At 44.7% G+C, this 20504-nt stretch overlaps 1 protein-coding gene across 1 annotated transcript in view; it reads right to left on the reverse strand.

Annotated features, from left to right (window-relative positions):
* HSD3B7 (hydroxy-delta-5-steroid dehydrogenase, 3 beta- and steroid delta-isomerase 7) overlaps positions 1–20134 on the reverse strand; it is a 59119-nt gene extending 38985 nt beyond the window's left edge. The window contains exon 1 of the mRNA XM_063137730.1: positions 20058–20134. The gene's annotated coding sequence lies outside the window, so the exon portion shown is untranslated. The remainder of the gene's footprint in view (positions 1–20057) is intronic.
* Between the last annotated feature and the right edge of the window lie 370 nt (positions 20135–20504).

Raw genomic sequence — 20504 nt, forward strand, 5'->3', positions numbered from 1 at the left:
CAGCAAGAGAAAAGAGGGAAGAAGTTGTGGGGTAACACAGGGGTGGGGTGGGGATACGAGTGGGCGATGCTGACTCTGGAAACACACCTGGGGGGATCTACACTACTGCTTTTAAAGCGCTTTAAAGCACTTTGAAAACATTTTGAAACCTGTATATGCAGTGTGTCCTGGGCCCCAACAGTTGTCAAAACTGTTATAAAGCGCTTTAAAGCAGTAGTGTAGATCCCCACCCACCCATAAAATTCCACAAATGAGGCAGGTCGAGGGCATGATAAAAACTCATCTGGAAGTACCCCCTAGTATAGGCAACTCATTAGAAGGAAAATACAAATCTGATATGTCTACTTGTTCTAGCCAAATAATTTGCAAGTTTTATTCATGGGTCCCTTTGGGATCAAACTGCCCTTTATAGCACTTGAGCTGAACTTCAAACATGTTCCTTCAGCAGTAAATAGAAAAAGAGGAAGATATGAGAGAGAGAGAGAGAGAGAGAGAGAGAGAGAGAGAGAGAGAGAGAGAGAGAGAGAGAGAGAGAATAAGTAATCTATGGACTTCATAACAGCCATTTGCTATAAACATGGTACAGCCATAGAACGAACTGAGCAGGCAAAAGAGTGGAAAGCTATTTAGTCAAAAGTGTTGTCCTTAAGATGTCTGAAGGAGAAGTGTTATCCGTTTTCTTTCTCTCTATCTCCTAAGAAAAACACTTAGCATCACTTTGGACTAAGTAGCATTCCACTCGTTTGCCAGCTCAATTCTTTCTATGGGTGTACCATGTTTACAGCAAATGGCTGTTATGAAGTCTGTGCTTATTACTTATTTTCTGTGGAATGTCAAAATCTTTGCCAGCCAACTGATCTCCATGACCATGACGTCAGCGGCTGTTTGGTCCAACGTTCTTGATGCTTCGTTATCACTGCGATCTTGCAACTCACCTTTGACTGAAATAGTTCTCCAGTAGGCCAGTCAACGCAACCAATTAACACATAGTGGCGCCGTAAAAAGACCAGCAGCTACTGCTGCCATAGAACTCTCTGAAACGTGGCCTGCGCATGCTCTTGGATGAGGTGCTACAAAGGACAGTACCACTTCCATTGGGGTTGGGTGCCATATTATGTTTAAACCGTCCCTACTTACAGAGGTGTTACACCTTTCGAAACTGTACCTGCTGTACCACATTTCCCTGGAATGTTAGTGCTGCCTACAACCTAATTAATCTGGGGTTGCATTCCCTCTGAAGGAGCAGATGCGTAGCGCTCCTAGATCCATCACTGACTGTGGAGGCACAAGCAGTCTCTTCCAGGGCCGGGCAAAGCTGGTAGTAAGCCCGAGCCAGATGGGAAATGTAGGCCCCATTACAAACTGCTCATTAAGTATTTTTAATCAGTTCTAAATACATATGAACTAGAATGATTTATAAAAAGGTAATGGCAAGCACTTTTATTCAAGATGTACATAAGACATCTTTGCCTCTACCAGGGGGACTCGGACTGGCCCCCTCAAAATCGTAGGCCCATGCCAACAGGCCCCCCTGCCCAGTCCAGGTCTCTTCATAGCAAGGAGTGCCTTCTTCCAACTTCAGTTGGTTTGCCAGCTACAGATGATCCATGCGCTGGCAACCTTAAGACTGGATTATTCCAATATGCTTTACATGGTGCTACCTTTGAGGCTGGCCCAGAAGATGCAGCTAGTGCAAAATGCTAGGCTGCTGACTGGGTCAGGCTACCAGGGACATATTACACCAGTTTGGGAAGACTTGCAGCAGTTGGCGAAACCAGAGAATCACAGAATAGTAGAGAATCCACCTTAAAGCATCCCTGACAGATGGCTGTCCAGCTGCATCTTGAAGGCGTCTTGTGTGGGAGAGCCCACAACCTCCCTAGGCAATTGGTTCCATTGTCATACTGCTCTAGCAGTCAGGAAGTTTTTCCTGATGTCTCTCCTCATATGGCTTTGTTTCCAGACCGCTGATCATCCTCGCTGCCCTCCTCTGAACCTATGGAGCCAAGTTCAAGGCGCTGACATATTAAGCTCTCTATGTCTCAGGTCATAGATACCTGGAGTAACCTTCTCCCTTATGTACCTTCTCGGATATTAAGCTCTAGTCGAGATTCCATCTTGATGGTACCACATTTCCCAGGGGTAATACACAGCAACCTGACAGACGACATTCTCAATGCAAGACTCACCGACTGTCAAACTCAGTCCCTCATTACAGTTGGCACTGTCACAAACTTTTGTCGCCTATTACTATTAATTATTATTATTATTAACTTATTTATTTCATTTCTATACCCTCCCATAGCTGAAGCTCTCTGGGCAGTTTACAACAATTCATAAAAATATAAATAAAGACCTATTTGTTTACCCAGGCTTCTGACTGATTTTTTTTTTTTTTTGCATCTTGTAAACTGTTATTTATCTGTGTAGTCAACATTAGTATAGTTTTACTGTGCTTTATTGGTAACATACTCTGCTTTGGGATTATTTTATAAAAGCAGTACTAATTTTTAAAAATAAATATAAAGCTTACAGAGGTGTTATGTCTTTCGAAACTCCACCCTTGAGGACAGCAGCTATAGTTGAATGGTTAGCGCTGCCTACAACCTAATTAGTCTGTTGCAATTAAAGTATGGTGATTAACTATGTACAGAGGTAGTTATTAAAGTTTCAAGATGTGTTCAGGTCTTCCTCAGGAGAAACAGAAGTTAAGCAAGTCTGACAGTTTCACATCAACCACATGAATTCTTTCCTCACATGGAAATGCTTCTTGTTTACTATCTATTCCTTAACCCTTAAAAGCTAGGCCTGTCGCCCAGTTAAAAACTACATCCAACGCCTTACATAAGTATTCAACGCCCTTTGGCTTGTCCACATTTTGCTGTGTTACGACTGGGAATTAAGGTGGAGTTAATTGGCATGTTTACCATTTGATTAACACAAAATACTTAACACGTCGAAGGTTTAAAATATTGTTTTATTTGCTGCACAAAAGTAAACAAAAACAAAACTGCTATTTACTGGTTGCATAAGTATTCACACACACAACCCAGACTCAATACTTCGTAGAAGCACCTTTGGTTGCCATCAGAGCTGTGGGACTTTTTGGCTAAGTCTCTACCAGCTTTGAGCATCTGGTTTCTGCAATATTTGCCTATTCTTGGCGAAATTGCTCAAGATCTGTCAGGTTGGACAGCGACTGTTGGTGAACAGCAATTTTTTAGTCTTGCCACAGATTCTCAATCAGATTGAGGTCTGGGCTTTGACTGGGCCATTCTAAGATATTCAGGCTCTTGTTTTTAACCCACTCCAGTGTAACGTTGGCCGTGTGTGAAGGTGAACCTCCACCATGCTACCTCACTGCTACAAGACGTAGTGACGGCCACCAATTTGGATGGCTTTAAAAGGGGGTTGGATAAATTCCTGGAGGAGAAGGCTATCAGTGGCTACTAGTCCTGATGGTTGTGTGCTGCCTCCAGTATTTGAGGCAGTAAGCCTGTGTGCGCCAGTTGCTGGGGAGCATGGGTGGGAGGGTGCTGCTGCACCATGTCCTGCCTAGTTGGTCCCTGGTCAATGGCTGCTTGGCCATTGTGAGAACAGAGTGCTGGAGTAGATGGACCCTTGGTCTGATCCAGCACGGCACTTCTGATGTTCTCAGTCCCAGGTCCCTTGCAGACTGAAATAGGGTTTCTTCTAGATTTGCCCTGTATTTGGCTCCATCAGTCCCTGCTAATGAAAAGTATCCCCACAACATGCTGCTGCCACCACTATGCTTCACTGTGTTCTCAGGGCAATGAGCACTGTTGGCTTTGTGCCACACATCGCGTTTTGTACTAAGGCCAAAAAGTTCAATTTTGGCCTCATCATGTTAGATAAATGTTCTTGCCCTAGGGACGAGATCCAATCAGCCCCTAAGCACGACTCCACACTTCAGCGACAGAGGGTTCAAAAGCGCTTTATTGATTATAATCAAGATCTGAGTCTCTTCAAAGGTGAGCAGTCAGACAGAGAAATAGGGAATTCAGTACAGCATTTGAAGCCTGCAAAGGGCAGTGCCCAGTAGCAGCATGAGCCAATCAGAACGTAACACTGGAGCATAGCTAATCTTTGTTAAACAATCCCTTTGCTCTATTGTAAGCTAACTTTTGCACTGGAGCCGAGGCTATGTTTTCGTTAGATAAGACAGACACAAGGAGACACTCTCGCGTACGTGATGCCTCGTTTGCTGCTTAATGGCTGCTTCATAGTTTCTTTTTGAAAATGGAGTCGCCTATGCTAACAATCAGATCAGAGATCCTTTCCCCACATGTTTGCTGTGTCTCCCACATGGCTTTTGGCAAAATCCAAACAGGATTTGATATGAATTCCACCCCACCCCCCAGTAAACCCTTTCTTCTTGCCACTCTTCCATAAAGCCCAGCTTTATGGAGCATTCGAGTGATAGTTGCCCCATGGACGGTTTCTCCCATCTCTCTAGCAACTTCAGTTACCATTGGCTTCTTAGGGCTCATCTACACCAAGCAAGATATTCTACTATGAAAGCAGTATGAAAGCAGTATATCAAAGGCAGGAGCCACACTACTGCTTTACAGCAGTATTTAAGTGTGCTGACCACTGTTGGGGCCCATTGACACATACCATATACCACTTTCATACTGTTATATCCTGCATAGTGTAGATGTGTCATGGGCCCCAACAGTGGTCAGTGCACTTCAGTGCCATTATAAAGCAGTAGTGTAGATCCTGCAGTGCACTTCAATACCGCCAGAAAGCAGTTGTGTGGCTCCTGCCTTTTGTATACTGCTTTCATACTGCTTTCATAGTGAAATATTCTGCTTGATGTAGATGGACCCTTAGTTGCTTCTCCAATTAATGCCCTCCTTATGCAACCAACAAATCCCAATTTGTTGTTCACTTAACTTTTGCATCACCAGAAATGTATTTTGCACCTTCAAGGTGTAAAAGTATGTGCTGTAAATCAAATGGTAAACATGCCAATTGACTCCATTTTAATTCCAACCTGTAACACAACAAAACGTGGACAAGTCAAAGAGGAATGAATATGTATGTAAGACACTGTATAATCATCATTCTTTGACTGCTAAGCCCAGAAATTCCTAATGCCTTTCAGCGACAGGAAGCAAGCATACCGTGTAATCGAGTTAAAAGTCTCATAGACTCATAGTGTCTAGCCAAGGATGCATCTACCAAGTATTGACTCATGAGTGTGTGTGTGTGTGTGTGTGTGTACTTATACAACCCACAAATGTCAGTTTGTGTTTGCTTTCTTTTGTGTCACCATAAAAATATTTTGTACCTTCAAAGTGTGAAAGTACGTGCTGTAAATCAAATGGTAAACATGCCAATTGACTCCATTTTAATTCCAACCTGTAACACAACAAAATGTGGACAAGTCAAAGGGGGGTGAATACTGGGTGAATAAAGTAGTTCGGAGGGGGATGGAAAAACATTTTTGATAATGTACGGATTAGAAAAGACATATCCACCAATGTGTGTGTGAGAGAGAGAGCACATGTAGGAGCTATGCTTCTTTGAAGATGGTACCAGCTGCCAACGCCCACCATACTTCCATAAAAAAAAAGTCAACTGTCTTCTGAAAGCTTAACACCCAATTTACCGATGTCTGTCTAGATGGATTTTTTAAAAAAACATCAATCAATATTTTTAAAGTAGCATAGAGTCTGAGGCTCTCTGACACCCTCAAGATTGATCTGCTATATTAAATGGAAAATAGGTACTGTATTCAGGTCTTTCATCAACTTTTATGGCAACTATTCACATTTTGTTGGAGAATAAAATGTGTTGGCTTAGCTTGCGACAATTCACCTTAGTTCTGGTTCCAACTTCTTTTCTATCTTTTAGCTCTTACTTGAATGCTGCCAACATTTTTTCTTTAAAATATGTATGTGGTTATATTGTTGAGTCTTCTGCCTTGTTTCATTTTATTATAAGTAATCCAAGAAGTTCATTTGAAACTCAAGGGTGCAGCACTAAATATTTTAGATCAATGGATGTTTAGTCTTAAACCAAACCCATGTAGACAAGAATGAAGAGGAGAACCATTCAGGAATTGTTTTTTTCCGGTAGTTCTGGCAGGTTTGGGTAGAGAGATTCTGGGAAACATTAGGTCAGCTACAGGAAAAGATAAAGAGCTTCTTTTACTCACGGTCAAGAAGTAAAGCAGAACGAAACAGAAGAAACACTGTTAACTGCACTGAAAGAGGGGGGAAAGTCCAGAGGTAAATCAAATTCCACAGCAACTGTGCTGGCCCTGCCATGCTTCAGGGTGACAATAGACAAAGACACTAATCGGTGTCTGAATGGTACAGCAAGACTTTTTTTAAAAAAGTGTGAACCCTAGTCAGACGCTGGGGCAGAGCAGGGAGAGGAATCATGACACCCTTTACTTGGCAGTCTCCAGATGTGTTGGGACGGCAACACCCATCATTTCCAGCCAGCTGTGCTGGAGGCAGAGCTAGCCCAAAATATATTTTTTTGTCTGAGGCAAGGGACAATTTTGTGTCCCTCCCATTCTATGTACAAAGGCCGACTGAATCTTTCCTCAACATAGGCAAGAGGGTGTCATCTTTCATCAGACCTGAAGGCAGCAGGTTTGCTTAGGAGGTGCAGAGCTGCGGCTCACAGCTCTCTCCTCCAACATTTTGCTGTCACCTCCCAGTACCTGCCGCCTGAGGCCAAGGCCTCACTCTGCCTCATGGAAGGGCCGGCCTTTCTTGAGGGTGGCAGGTTGGGGGAAGGCTGCCCGAGGGACTCCACATCAGATGACAAAATATCTTGGGCATGTAGTGCAACCAAGAAAAGGGTGGGAAGACGGTGGACCTGTACTTGCTGGCAAATCTCTGGTGATTTGCAATAGACTAGCAAGACTCCCCCAACTGTTTACCAGTAGCAAGTTCTAGATCTAAATTAGACTATTTGAAACTTTGTTGTAGTAACTCAGATGTAGGTTTGTGTATAGCAGTCATCCTGTTATATGGCTCATGGGGTGCAGGACGTCAATCGGTCCTGCTTCTACCAGTGCTGTTTCCAGGTTTCGGAGGGCCTTTAGGAAAGACGCCCTAAAGAGACCCCCTTCCCTCACCGAGTCTTCCTTTCTTCTCAGTTCCATCGTTGCCAGCTGATCTTGCTCGTCCCCTTTGTCCTCGTCACTACTACTTGCTTTCTTGACAGGAAGAGAGGCAATGAGCAAGTCAACAGGGGCATCTACTGCTTCTCCTTCTCATCACCAGTGTTGCCTGGGCCAGAGCAAGAGGCAGGTGATCAAGCAGGTTGCCATGGTGACTAGGAGGAGCAATCCCAGGGAATTCTTGTCACCCGGCCCCCGCTGGGATGTGGGCCATTGACACATGCCCAAGCTTGCCTAAACTACCATCATTTTGCAACTGGCTCCTGTTGATGGACTCTGAGTTCTAGTAGAAAATAATAAGAGCGTGAGATTTATCCTCCCATTCTCCAGTGTGCACACATTTTGCAAATTGACAGATTGTCCCAGATGACAAGAAGGCACTAGACTATTCAGACGCTAAGTTGTTGTGGTACCTGGAACCAGTAACATATTCCCTGGGGAAAAGAGTGTTTCTCACCTGTGGTCACTGTGGGCCTGATGAGGCAATGGTGGCAGCAAAAGAACTGGGGAAGAGGCCTTCTTACCACATACTTTCCCCCACACCCGACACCTTCAACAAGCACCACCACGGAAAGCGCCAGAAACCACAAAGTGTCAATATCAACTGACCAATGAGGCTTAGAGTACTCAAGGAAGAGGAAAGAGGAAACTGTGGTGGAAGCTTTACAACTGAGATGGTCCCACTGTTTCCCAATTTTACGACTGTAAACCACGTTGAGAACTTTTTGTTGGAAATATTCTAAAAAGCACTTTAAAAAAAAACCCCAACGTGAAGTATAAATTTTGCATAAATGTATTTCACTTTTCCTTACACTTTGCTGACTCTTCCGGCAATCCAATCCTACCCACTTCCCCAGCTAGTTTGAATGTGGCCAGCCATTGCTTACACACATGCAAACTAATTGTTGCAGCCATAAGGTCTAGAAACTTGACTCCTGATTTATTAAAAGTCAAGATGATAAGGATACAGAATTCTGCACTTAATATGAACGTCCACACTTGCGGAGTACAATTGTGGAACCACTGAATCCTCACAGTTCTGGAAGCATGTTTGGACACGGTGGGGATTTATTGATTGATTGATTGCATTTCTATACCGCCCAATAGCCGAAGCTCTCTGGGCAGTTTACAAAAATGTCTTATCATCACCTTTTACCAGTTCTACACAGCCACCACTATCCAGTAGAATTTTAGGATATTTTAGTATGTTTTTAAGATGTTTTTAAACAGTGTATACCATTTTTTAATCAGTATTTTATGCATTTCATGCTTGTTGTTCCCCGCCTCGATCCAATCGGAGAGGCGGGTAAGAAATAAATTATTATTATTATTATTAGCTGTAAAGAATTTTACATACTTCTTTTTCTAGTTAAAAATGATAATATCATTAACAAATTATTCCATTTCCTTATACATGCATTAAAATACTTGCAAAGATATGTTCTGGTTAAACGCCAATTCCAGTAACAATCCATTCTTACTATAACTCCTAATCTTTTGTACGGATTGCTTACTTCCTGAAACCCTGTGTAAACTTCACCATTTGTGTACCCCAAATTCTTTATAGTTAATCTTCTACTAATTATTAGCTGTAAAGAATTTTACATACTTCTTTTTCTAGTTAAAAATAATAATATCATTAACAAATTATTCCATTTCCTTATACATGCATTAAAATACTTGCAAAGATATGTTCTGGTTAAACGCCAATTCCAGTAACGATCCAATCTTACTATAACTCCTAATCTTTTGTACGGATTGCTTACTTCCTGAAAACCTGTGTAAACTTCACCATTTGTGTACCCCAAATTCTTTATAGTTAATCTTCTACTAATAGAACCCTCTGCCTTTGTCCTTGTACGTACATGTGGTGTGGTGTGTGTGTGTGTGTGTGTGTGTGTGTGTTGATTCTTACTGTGACTAATAAATTCAAAAGAACTTTACGTTCATGGAATTTATTTTGGCCCAAGTCTTCATCTCATTGCAATAACAGTAACAGGTGCAACACATCCCAAACCACTGATTAATTGTAAATGAATCCAAGGTCATGTCGAGCAAACAGATTATCTCACCCCAATTGCGTGGAGCTCTGGATCAGAAACACGAGGCGTGCCCCATTTGGCACTGCATGCAAGGAAGGGTGGAGAGATCCTGGGGCCACCGACAACGGCTTCTAATTTGACCCTTCCTCATGCTTGTTATTTTAAATTTTGACCTGAACTGTAGATTTGAACACTCCACCCGCAATGAAATTTTTTAAAAGTCCCCATATTTTACTGTATATGAAAGCAATGTTTTATACTTTCAGAAGTGGAAAATTATTGTGTTTATGTATAACAGGGTTTTTATTCTCCCGGTAAGCACCTCTGAATGCAAACGACAAAATCAGGACATGAATATTTTTAAATAAATAAAGTTTGTGACATGCTCCTAAGGAATCATCTTTGCTTTTTCCGTATAATCTTGGCCTGTACTGTACAACTGCACTTCCTGCTTTCTTAAATTGCTCCACCACCCATTCACTCACGCTGCCCCATTTGCCTGGCTTTCCCTTTCCAAACGCCTAAAATTTGCTGCCCCTCACACTTCTCTGAAATCTCAACTGAAAAACAAAACAGAGGCACTCTGCAACCCCAAAACACACACAACGTCTTCAGTTAAGCGTTTGGCTTAAACCCTGTTAGCTCATTGTCAGTTTACTTAGGGTGACCATATTTTGGAAACCAAAAAGGAGGACAACATGGTCGCCCCCAAGGGGGCGTGCCCACCCGAACATAGTCTTGGTCACATGTCTGATTTTACAGCACACATTTAAGACAAATCTGTTCTACATAACATCTTAATGTTAAAATCACTGAAATAAAGAACGTGAGAGATTCAATGTATCTGAAATTAACTTCACTCACTCCTACTTTTGTAGGTTTTGCTGTACTTTGAAGCTTTTGCTATACTCTGTGTGTTACATTCTCCCCTTCCCTCAAATATCTTTTCTGACTGTATCTTCACTCATTGCAAGCTGCTGCTGTTGTTAACAGGGTTTGCTACTGCCCCCAGATCTGTTTCAAATTTGGTACGGCTAAAGCTTTCATGGTGCCAACTTTCAGCTCTTTATCTTTAAAAATGACAGTTTAAAAAGTAATAATTTTAAAACTTCAATTTTTAAAAAAATCCTAAAAAATCAATGGATGAACAGATCTGTTTCAAATTTGGTATGACTAAAGCCCTTCCTAAGAGCTACCATTGTGCCAAGTTTCATGTCTTTATCTTAAAAAAATGACAAGTTATAAGCATTTTTGTTAATTCCCATTAGAGCTGCTCTTAGAAAAAAAATCCGGATTTCCCCTCCTCCCGGATTTGCCATCAAAAACCCAGGCAAATCCGGGCAAATCCGGTCATATGGTCACCCTAGTTTACTTTAGTTGCTGTGTGACTAGGCCTCATCAGCCATCTCCTTCTGACGCTGTTGATCGTCCTGGGCGGGAGGCCGTGGCGATGGCGAAAACTCCCTAATTTCTCCTTCTGACACTGTTGATATTGGTTCGATGACCAATGGCGGCAGAGGGGACATCACCAGTACTCGAATAGGGGAATCAAGTAGAGGGGGAAGTGGTGGCGTTGTTACCGTAGGAGGAAGATGTTTAGTTTTCTCTTTCCTCTTTTTCGGCGGAGCTTCTTTAGTCTTGGGCCTCTTAGCTTTCTTTGTGAGCTTTTTCGCTACCGTTTGGGTTATGGAACCCCCTGAGGTTAGAAGAGTTCCAGGAGGGTTCTGTGAAGAGGAAGCAGATGGCTGCTCGACAGACGCCATTTTGGGTGAAAGGATGGGGTCCACCACTTGAAGCGCTTTTTGCCAGAGAAGTGCCTTCAATCTATCGGCTCTATTTTTCCGAGCCTGTCTAGTAAAAGACATACAATGCCTGCTGGACTCAACAACGTGGGTTTCTCCCAGGCACAGGAGGCAAAGGGTATGCCCGTCTGATGGCGGCAGCTTACTGCCACATTGGACGCATTTAGTAAAAGGGGCCTTCAAGGCCGTGCGCCTGAAGGATGCTAACGACTAAATAAGGTCAAATTAATTCCCCCCCTTTTTTAGGAAGACGATAAGAACAAGAAAAAATGAAGAGAAACGAAGAAAAAATGAAGAACGAAGAAAGGCAGAAAGGATTTCTCAGCAGTAGGTAAGTAACTCAAATCCCGACGAGGCAACGCCGACAGCGGTCAAAGAGGAACTGAGGGATTGGGCGAGAACACGGATATATACACATGACGGTGGGGGAGGAGTTCCCGCCCAAATAATTCTCAGCTATTAAAATTCCGATCGAGGCGCCGCGCAGGCGCAGAGCCCCATTAAGTGTGATGCACAGAGACCATGAAGAAGAACGGTCTAGAAGCTCAGAGAGGATGACATAGAACACACACAGGTCAGCTTTGGCGAGGGAAGAGAGTGTTGTCATTTTGGCTGGGTTGACTCAAACCTGGAGCGGATTCACCACTCCACTTGACATCGAAGTCACCAGGATCTGTTAGTTTGGCATCTGAACCTTTTTGGTTCCGCTATGGTCTGTCCTCATAATTATAGGTGGATCGGAAGGATTCAAGGCCAGAACAGTGAATCATACAGAACTGCAGCAGATACACTCCTCTGCAGGTTCTTGGGGTCACACGAATCTTTACTTATTCTACTCGCATAACATTCCTTTAGCACACCTGGCAGTTCAAAGGAAGGAGAAAACTGACTGAAATGCAGCAGTACAATTTCAGAGTGAGACATCCCTCCCTCTCCCTTAAAAACACACGGCCCGGCTCACAGTCTGTAATTAGCTTGCAGTTTGCAAAGAGCTACAACACAGCCATTTTTAATGTGGGCAAACACAAACACGCCCACCCACACCACATTTGGCCATTTTACCTGTCTGCTCCCGCCTCCCACTTTTGGTTGGACTTCTGCCCAAAAGGCCAGCGTCAGCATTAATTACACGGTGTCCAAAGACTGAGCTGTCAACAGAGCAGGACTACACAAATGTTGATTCAGCTAAACGCTCCTTTTGCAATGCTTGGCAGAAGTCAAAGCGTTGGGAGAGGTGGTGATCCGGACCCCTGGGTCCTATATAAGCTCTGAGTGGGAGTCTAAGGGGTAAAAATCTCTGGAAGGGGAAACAGGGTAATCGGGGGGGCACGGAGGGAGAAGGGCCGGAGTTGCTTGCACTTTCTCCTCCGGGCTTAATTTGAACCTGGAAGGGTGGCGGTAGTGTCAGGTGATGAGGCTTTAGCCCTGGAACATGTGAAAATAGCGCCTGGCCTCGGAGCATATGCAGAACGCCTTCCATCAGAGCATCTCAGCATGCACCTGCTGAATTTGTGGGCAAAGGACAGAATGCCCCGAAAGGGGAAAGGGGGGGGGAAGCTAAACGCAGCAGGTACAAAGGGCTCAGCTGCAGATAGGAAAGGCAAGGATCAAACATTCTGCTTGACAAGAAGAACTGATAATGGATTGGCAAGAGGTTGCACACACCCCACCCCCACACACGGAGATTTTGCTGGTGGTAAAAGATCAAGGTTTTAGAGCGAGGTTATGGCTTTGTTTTACCTTGGACTGGTGCTTTGGGATGGCTGCAGCTCAGAAAAATCAGCACACTCTCTACTAGAACAGACCGAGATAACAAATCCAGGATGGTGCAACGCAAGGACACTACCGCAGAACCCAAGGAAACAAGGCGTGGGAGCGATCTGATCAAAAGGTGATCGTAAGGGCGGCCACGCTGGATCGGACCAGAGGCCTATTGAGGCTGGCATTTTTGCTCACACAGACGGCTATGGGAAGCCCCAAAGCACCACACGGGTGCAATAGCACCCTCCCTCTCAAGTTGCCACGCAACAGAGGACTACTGTCTCCAATACTGGAGTTAAGATATAGCCATCATGACTAATAGCCATTGATAGCTTATATATTTCTCATAGTTGGGTGAAAGGGGGAACTTCATCAGACAGGGCTCATTATCTTTATCTCTAGAGATAAAGAGAGCAAAGCCTGCCAAAATCCCCCTTTTTCCTGCAGGTATTAAAAAGATACAAGGAACCCCGCTTGCATCTGGTTACCATGCTAGGAATTGCCATTTGACATCCATGAACTTGCAGCCTTTCCCAGCTTAGAGTCCCCAGATAGTGGGACTAGACTTCCCATCATCCCCAATTAATGGGATTGATAGGAATTGTCATCTAACCATGCCTAGGGATCTGACATTGGGGGAAAGGCTGTTTTATTGTATCAAAGGGGAGGGGAGGCGTAGCTCAGTGCTTCAAAAACAAGGGGACTTGGGTTCAAATTCCTCCGCCTCTCCAGTGAAAGGGGACTTTGGCAGACAGCACCAGTGGCCTGACCACTTGTGTAGTGCTTCTACAGTTCAAAGGGATGCAGCTCCAGATTTTTTTTTACTGGCAGCATCCTCTGCCACCCCCACCCAGAATTCACTGAGCTTAGCTGCAACTCTCACAGTAGCTGCGGGGTGCAAATGGATTTCCCCAGCAAACAATACACTGTTGTGAACTACCCCAGTTGTAATGGGAAGCACTGGCCGTTTGGTCTTGAATGGGCAATTATTAACTCTACAAACGGCTTGCTCCTGGTAGAGAACTGCTAGAATGGGTTTGTTGAAATGGTTCAACCCAGCTAGCCGCATTTGTGGACGCTCTTTAGGGGCGTGGCTTGGGGAGGATCATGACGAGCGCCTGCACTTCCAAGTGTACCACTAAATCACTGGGCTTGACCCAATGCAAGGCATCTTCAGAGGTTCAAAAGGTTTTAAGCAGGTTTTCAGGTTACACAGAACTCTTCTCCAAATGTAGATATCCAAAGCAAAACAAGAGAAAAGCAAACGTGGGAAGGGGGAGAGAAACCTCACTGGCCTACATGTCTAGACCGGTGTTGACCTAGGAACATAACAGAGAGGGAGCAGCCTGGTTTAAACCAGAAAGTAGTCTAGATGGATGGCAAAGTCCTTGGCGTTCCAGGAGGCAGGAAGGATACAAGCCATTTAGCAATCTGTCAGAAAGAAAGCAGGAAGGATGCAATCTCTCATGCAATCTGTCAGAAAGAAAGAAAGAGAGACAGATGTTGCTGACCAGAGCCAAGGAGGTACTTCCTTGCACGTTGCATGACAGAAAGTCAACTCGAAGCTGTCCTGTCCTTGCATTAAGGATAGATGTCTTCCTGCCGTGCAGAGTAGAGGAACCACCTTCTAGGCTGCAGGCGGGTTTTCTGGAGGGTCACTGACAGTGCGGTTGTAATGGAATGCCCAGGCAGTACCAGCAGCCAGCCCCTATAGCTACCACCTCCTACATCTGTTGTGGCTTGGCACCTGAGCAGGGGCACAGCAATGCCCCTCTCGTGCGACCTGTGTAATGTAGGCCCCCTGCATGCACAGACAAGTAGTAAGAAATGTTTGCCACAATGGGGTCTACGGAGAATGGGCTTCTTGAAAAACAACACACACCATTACATAGAGCTAGACCCCCCCCCCCAAAAAAGCTGGGTTTATCAAAGATACTGGGCCCAGGTTCAACCTCCAGCGTCTCCAGGTAGGGTTGGGGAAGGCTCCAGCCTGAAATCCTGGAAAGCTGCTGCCAGTCAGTGTAAACAATATTGGGCTGGACAGGCCAATGATCTGACTCAGTAGAGGGCAGCTTAGAATGTCCCTGGTGAAAGCCACCAATTTGGATGGCTTTATATGGGAAGGCCAACAAGAGCTCCAAGTCCTGATGGTTATACACTATCTTCAGTATCAGACGCAGTCTTGATGGTTATACGTTATCTTGAGTATCAGAAGCAGTATGCCTATCTATTCTAGTTGCTGAGGAACATGGGCGGGTGGGTGGTTGCATTTGTGTCCTGCTTGTGGGTTTTCTGGTTAACAGCTTGTTAGCCACTGCGTTAATAGAATGCTGGACTAGATGGAGCCCTGGTCTGATCCAGCAGGGCTCTTCTTATGTCCCTATGTTTGGAGGGTGATTCGGGATGCAGGGCTCTTAGTAGTACCAATCAAAAGACGTTGTGCAGCTATTCCGTCACCCCCTTAATAACAGGTTTTCTTTGGTAAGGAAAAAGTGGGATGGTGGGAAAACACGGGATGATGTTCAATGGAAGACATCTCTCGACCCTGTGTGAAACTCCAGGAATGAGGCCAGGCAATTACACAATGAAAGCCTCACTTAATAAATAACATGAATCGGTCACTGAAGCCATTGGGTCAAAGAGGCTTTTCTTGTGCAATAGCCCTGCCACAAACACAGAATTCTACAAGGGCTCAGATGAAGGCGTCTTCCATGTGTAACTCTCCCGGGTTTCCTCCTCCGCTCCTTCTGCCTTTTCTCTTTCCACAGAAAGCCCATTCGGGAAGAAAAGATGGGACAGCTTAGGGTGACCATACAAAAAGGAGGACAGGGCTCCTGCATCTTTAACAGTTGTATTGAAAAGGGAATTGCAGCAGGTGTGATTTGTATGGATGCAGCACCTGGTGGAATCCCCTCTTCATCACAACAGTTAAAGCTGCAGGAGCCCTGCCCTCTTTTGTATCTGGTCACTCTAGTATAGCTCCTTCAGCTTTAATTGTTGTGATGAAGAGGGAATTTCACCAGGTGCTACGTGCATAGCAATGACACCTGCTGAAATTCCCTTTTCAATACAACTGTTAAAGACACAGGAGCTCTGTCCTCCTTTTCCTATGGTCACCCTAGCTCTAAACATGCATAGAATTTCAGCCTTAATGCTAGAATCCTAACCTGAACTGTGTAGACTTAGCCAGAAGGACACCCCCACAACCCAAGCAAAGCAAGCGGATAAGCAGCTGGTTGGAAAAAACTGTGTTTCGGAAAACATGCAGGGAAGTTTTCTGAGGAACTGACTCGGAAGAAGCGAACGGAGCCAAAGTTTGAACTGGCTGGAGCGGAACCAATGGCTCATTCGATGGCGCACTTGCTAGAGGAAGAGCAATGCAATTGCTGCATTTGCTAGGCAATGGGATTTGTGCAAAAGGGGTTTAATCCTAGGGTGGAGAGCCACATATCACCCCCGGAGTAACTGCTGCAGTGGGGAGGTGAAGCTAGCAACACCCAAGAGACCTACATCCAGTTCGCAGGGTCAACTTGAAAGTGGACGTTGCTGTTTCAACCGACCCCTGGATTTCAACTTGTCACTCACTTGGTTTATTGCCGCATCATCATTAGCGCCTGTGCATGAAATTTAGAGAGAGAGAGTCTATTCCACAGGGCTCAGATTAACAACAGAGAATCAAACGACATTGCGCAGGCTTTCTGTCATTCCCTTCTTAACAGGTTTTCTCTGGTGAGAAAAAAGTAGGATGAGCAGATTCAAAAGAGGGCAAGGCTCCAGCAGCTTTAACTGTTGTGACGAAGAGGGAATTTCACCAGGTGCTGCATGCATACAAATGGCACCTGCTGAAATCCCCTTTTCAATACCACTGTAAAAGATACAGGAGCCCTGTCCTCCTTTTCATATGGCCACCCAAGCCTCTGAGCACACATAGAGTCCGTTTTCCTTATAACATATGAGAACATCAGTTCCGAACAGCCAGGAGTGCCAGCAGATTGGAATCCTGGATCCTGAATGCGGAAGAGTAGGATGACTTTACTAGCAGGTGGAATCCGGCTCAGCAGCATTAGCTATCTTGCTGGATCTAAGCCTGCTTATAAAAGGAGAAAAGGAAAGCTTTCATTGGGTTTCTTAAGGACCCCACACCCAGGCCAGAGAGGAAATCTAGGGACCCTCTCTGAAGCCTAGTTATCAACCATGATGGTGAATTTAGACCTAGGTTGTGCCAACTCAAGAGTCCAATGGTGTGGTGGGGAGGTGACGCCTCACATAAACAAAGGCTCTCCCATATTCAATACATATCCCTCAGCAGGGGAGGCCGGTGGCTCCATTTTCGGTAGGGCTGTGAATCCATTCTGGGTTTCAGACAGAACTCTAAAGGAGCTATCCAAGGTGCTGGACCCATTTTGAAGACAGGGAACTTTAGACAGCTCCTTTAGAGTTCTGGCTGGTTCTGACTGAAACCCAGAATGGATACACAGTCTCACAGCAATCGGAGGCACCAGCCTCCGCTGTCGCCCATGCATAGAAGAGATTACACACAGTATATTATATTAGCAAGGAATTTCTACCCTCAGTGAAAACGGGTCTTGAGTAAAAGACAACAAGTGCATGCCTTAAAGCAGTTCCAGATCAGACAAAGGGTTCAGTATGGCATTCACTTGCAACTGCTTCATTTCAGCCAGGATTTACTGTAGCTTAGCCTCAGAACCTGCGTCAGGGCTAGATGTCAGTACCTGGATCATGGGAAGGGACTACAGAGTGGGTCCCTTCCAAGCATGGACAGAGAGTTGTTTCCTTCTTCTTCTTCCCAACTACATGTCCCTACACATTTGGGATCTGTTACATTGCCAGCTTCCGTTTCATGGCCTAGTCCCCATGCTTTTAAGATCTACCCAACAGGCAAACCACCACCACCAGGAAACCTTTCCTTATCACCGCACCTGTACACCGGGCAAAAACCTTCTCCTGCTGCTATCCAGAAGCAAATGCTGCTCACAGAACAGATGGCTCCACCAAGAAAACCCAGCTGAACCTTATACTCAAGAGTTCACAGTATCATTCTGCATTTCTTCTCCCCCTGCCTCCCCCGTCCCCAAAACCTATGCAGCAGTTTCAAAACCAAAAACATTGACTTGAACTTATGAGTGTTTTCCATCTTTGCCACAGGAAATCTCCCCCAAATTAGGAATGGCATCCTTTTCCCACTCTGCACTACATACATACACAACAATCTTATACAAAAGAACTGGAAAAGAGCTTATCCTCCTCCAACATATTTTCCCCTTTTGTCATATTAATCTAATTTTAAAAAAGAAAAGAAAAAGAACATCCCGTGATGAAACCAACAGGGTAACCAGATGCCAATGTTTCTCCAAAACAGTCTAAACATGTTCCGATGAGGGATCATTCACAGCACTAGCAAAGAAACCAGGCACCCTGGCTCCCATCTGTTTTGGTTTTAATCCTTCATACCTTCTGCGCCTTGGCTGAGGACCAACACGTCTCTTCCATAACCGTCTTTCATTCAGATACATTCCCTATCAGAAGACCCCTGGCATTGTAGCTCCAGACACACAGAGCTTCAGGACCAGAAGAAATAAAGCGCTAAAAGAAGTGAGACAGGTGGCTACCAGGAGGAGGGCCTTCTCTGCTGTGGCACCCCGGCTGTGGAATGAGCTCCCTAAGGAGGCTCACCTGGCATCTGCACTATATTCTTTCAGGCGCCAGGTGAAGACCTTTTTATTCTCTCAGCATTTTAACAGTCTATAATTTCAATTTTAACTTTGCTGTTTTAAATTGGTATTTTTAATTTGTATTTCTGCTCTGCTGCTGATTTTATCCTGGTTGTGCTTTTATATTGTATTGTATATCATGTTTTTATACTGTTTTGTTTTATACTTTGAATGGTTTTAATTTTTGTGAACCGCCCAGGGAGCTTCAGCTATTGGGCGGTATAAAAATGCAATAAATAAATAAATGTTGACTTTTCTTTTTTAAAATAATAATAATAATAATAATAATAATAATTCAATCCCACCTTTCCAATGCCCACAAGACATCCCCATAAAGTCATCACAATTGCAAGCAGATCGCACACAGCTGGGATTGAAAGAGTTACAACATCTCAAACCAAACTGCAAGCAAAGTTGCATTTCGGCATGTCTGCTTCGCTAAATAAAAGTACTGAAGCTCCTCATGTCCCCCTTCCCTGTTCTGCATATATATATATATACACACATATACATACACACACGCTAAAGTTGACCACAGAAGTGTCTTTTTTTTTTGCGTCAGGTTTTCGGTGCTTTTAATACAAGGGTAGGCAGCCTAGTGCCTGCCAGATGTTGTTGGACTTGAACTCCCATCAAAAATTATCATTGCCCATGCTGCCTGGGGCTAATAGGTGTTGCAGCCCAAAACATCTGGAGAACTCCAGGTTGCCTACCCCCCCCCCAACAGCTATTTGACAGGTAGAGATGATTCAATCAGAAAAGCTTTTCATCACCAATTCAAGCAGTGAAGTTTTTTGCCACCGATGTCTTGCTGTGTACCCCAAACAAACAAACACACACACACACACACACACACACACACACACACACACACCCAGGGCAGTAACTCTAACCAGAACCCTGCAAACTGCTTTGCGATTTTTGAACGCTGCAGCCAGCAAACAGCAAAACAGCTCGGTCACATTTTCCGCAGGACAAGCAGCGCAGGCAGAATAATTAACAGCTGATTGTAACCGTAAGAAGATTAAACACGATCTGCTCAGCTGCCTGCCACAGAGAGCAGTAAACCGTGCACGGCGGGCAAGGCGTGAGGAAAGCAGGTATTAGGGGATCCCTCTTCTCAGATATCAGCTATTTCCGTTCTTTCTCTATCTCCCTTTCCAAAATAATTTAAAAAAAAACACACACTCCGAATTTAGAAGCAGCAGCTTGGAAATAGAAAACCCTGCTTCTAGGCAGTTCCAGGCTGCCGAACTGTAGCAGATAGATATGCACTCTGGACATGCTCAAGGGCAGCCTCATCTTTTTTTTTTAATCCACTACAGGGGATATCATCCTGGTTTTCTCCAATCCGGAGTACCCTCCTCCGTTACCCTGCATAGCAGCCTTTCCCAAACCTGGCGCCCTCCAGATGTGATGGTCTGCTGGGAGTTGTAGTCCAACACATCTGGAGGGCGCCAGGTTTGGGAAAGGCTGCCATGCAGGTTGCCCTTAAAACGGGGGCGTGGGGAGAGACAGCATCGAGCCAGCCTGCCATATCGTGGGTACCCACCTGCTCTCGGAGAACTCACGGGGGTCGCTTTTTCCGCACCGCGCTCCGACCGCTCGCTCTCACCACCATCGCCGCTGCCGGCTTTGTACTTGGGGACGCCTTCGCCCCGCCCATTCGTGCTGGCCGAGGCGGGGCTTCCAAGGGGCAGTTAATTGGATCTCGAGAAGGAGGTGCCGTTCAACGAGGAGCCATTCTAGTCCTCTGCCGCCTGCCTTCCCGGAACCAATCCAAAGCGGATAAAATCAAAATTAAAAACCAAAAGAAGAACGAGAAGCAAACGCAACGCTAACTCGTCATTAAAAACAACCTCAAAACCATCACGATTTAAAAAGCCAAATTAAAAAGGGATTAGAAAGAGTTCCTTGAGGAAATACACATTAGGGGGAATGTTAATAGGCTAAAGGTGCAATCCTAGCATAAAAAGGCTTAATTAAAAACATTCTCCAA

Source organism: Elgaria multicarinata, chromosome 11 (assembly GCF_023053635.1).
Source record: "Elgaria multicarinata webbii isolate HBS135686 ecotype San Diego chromosome 11, rElgMul1.1.pri, whole genome shotgun sequence".
Classification (NCBI taxonomy): Eukaryota; Metazoa; Chordata; class Lepidosauria; order Squamata; family Anguidae; genus Elgaria; species Elgaria multicarinata.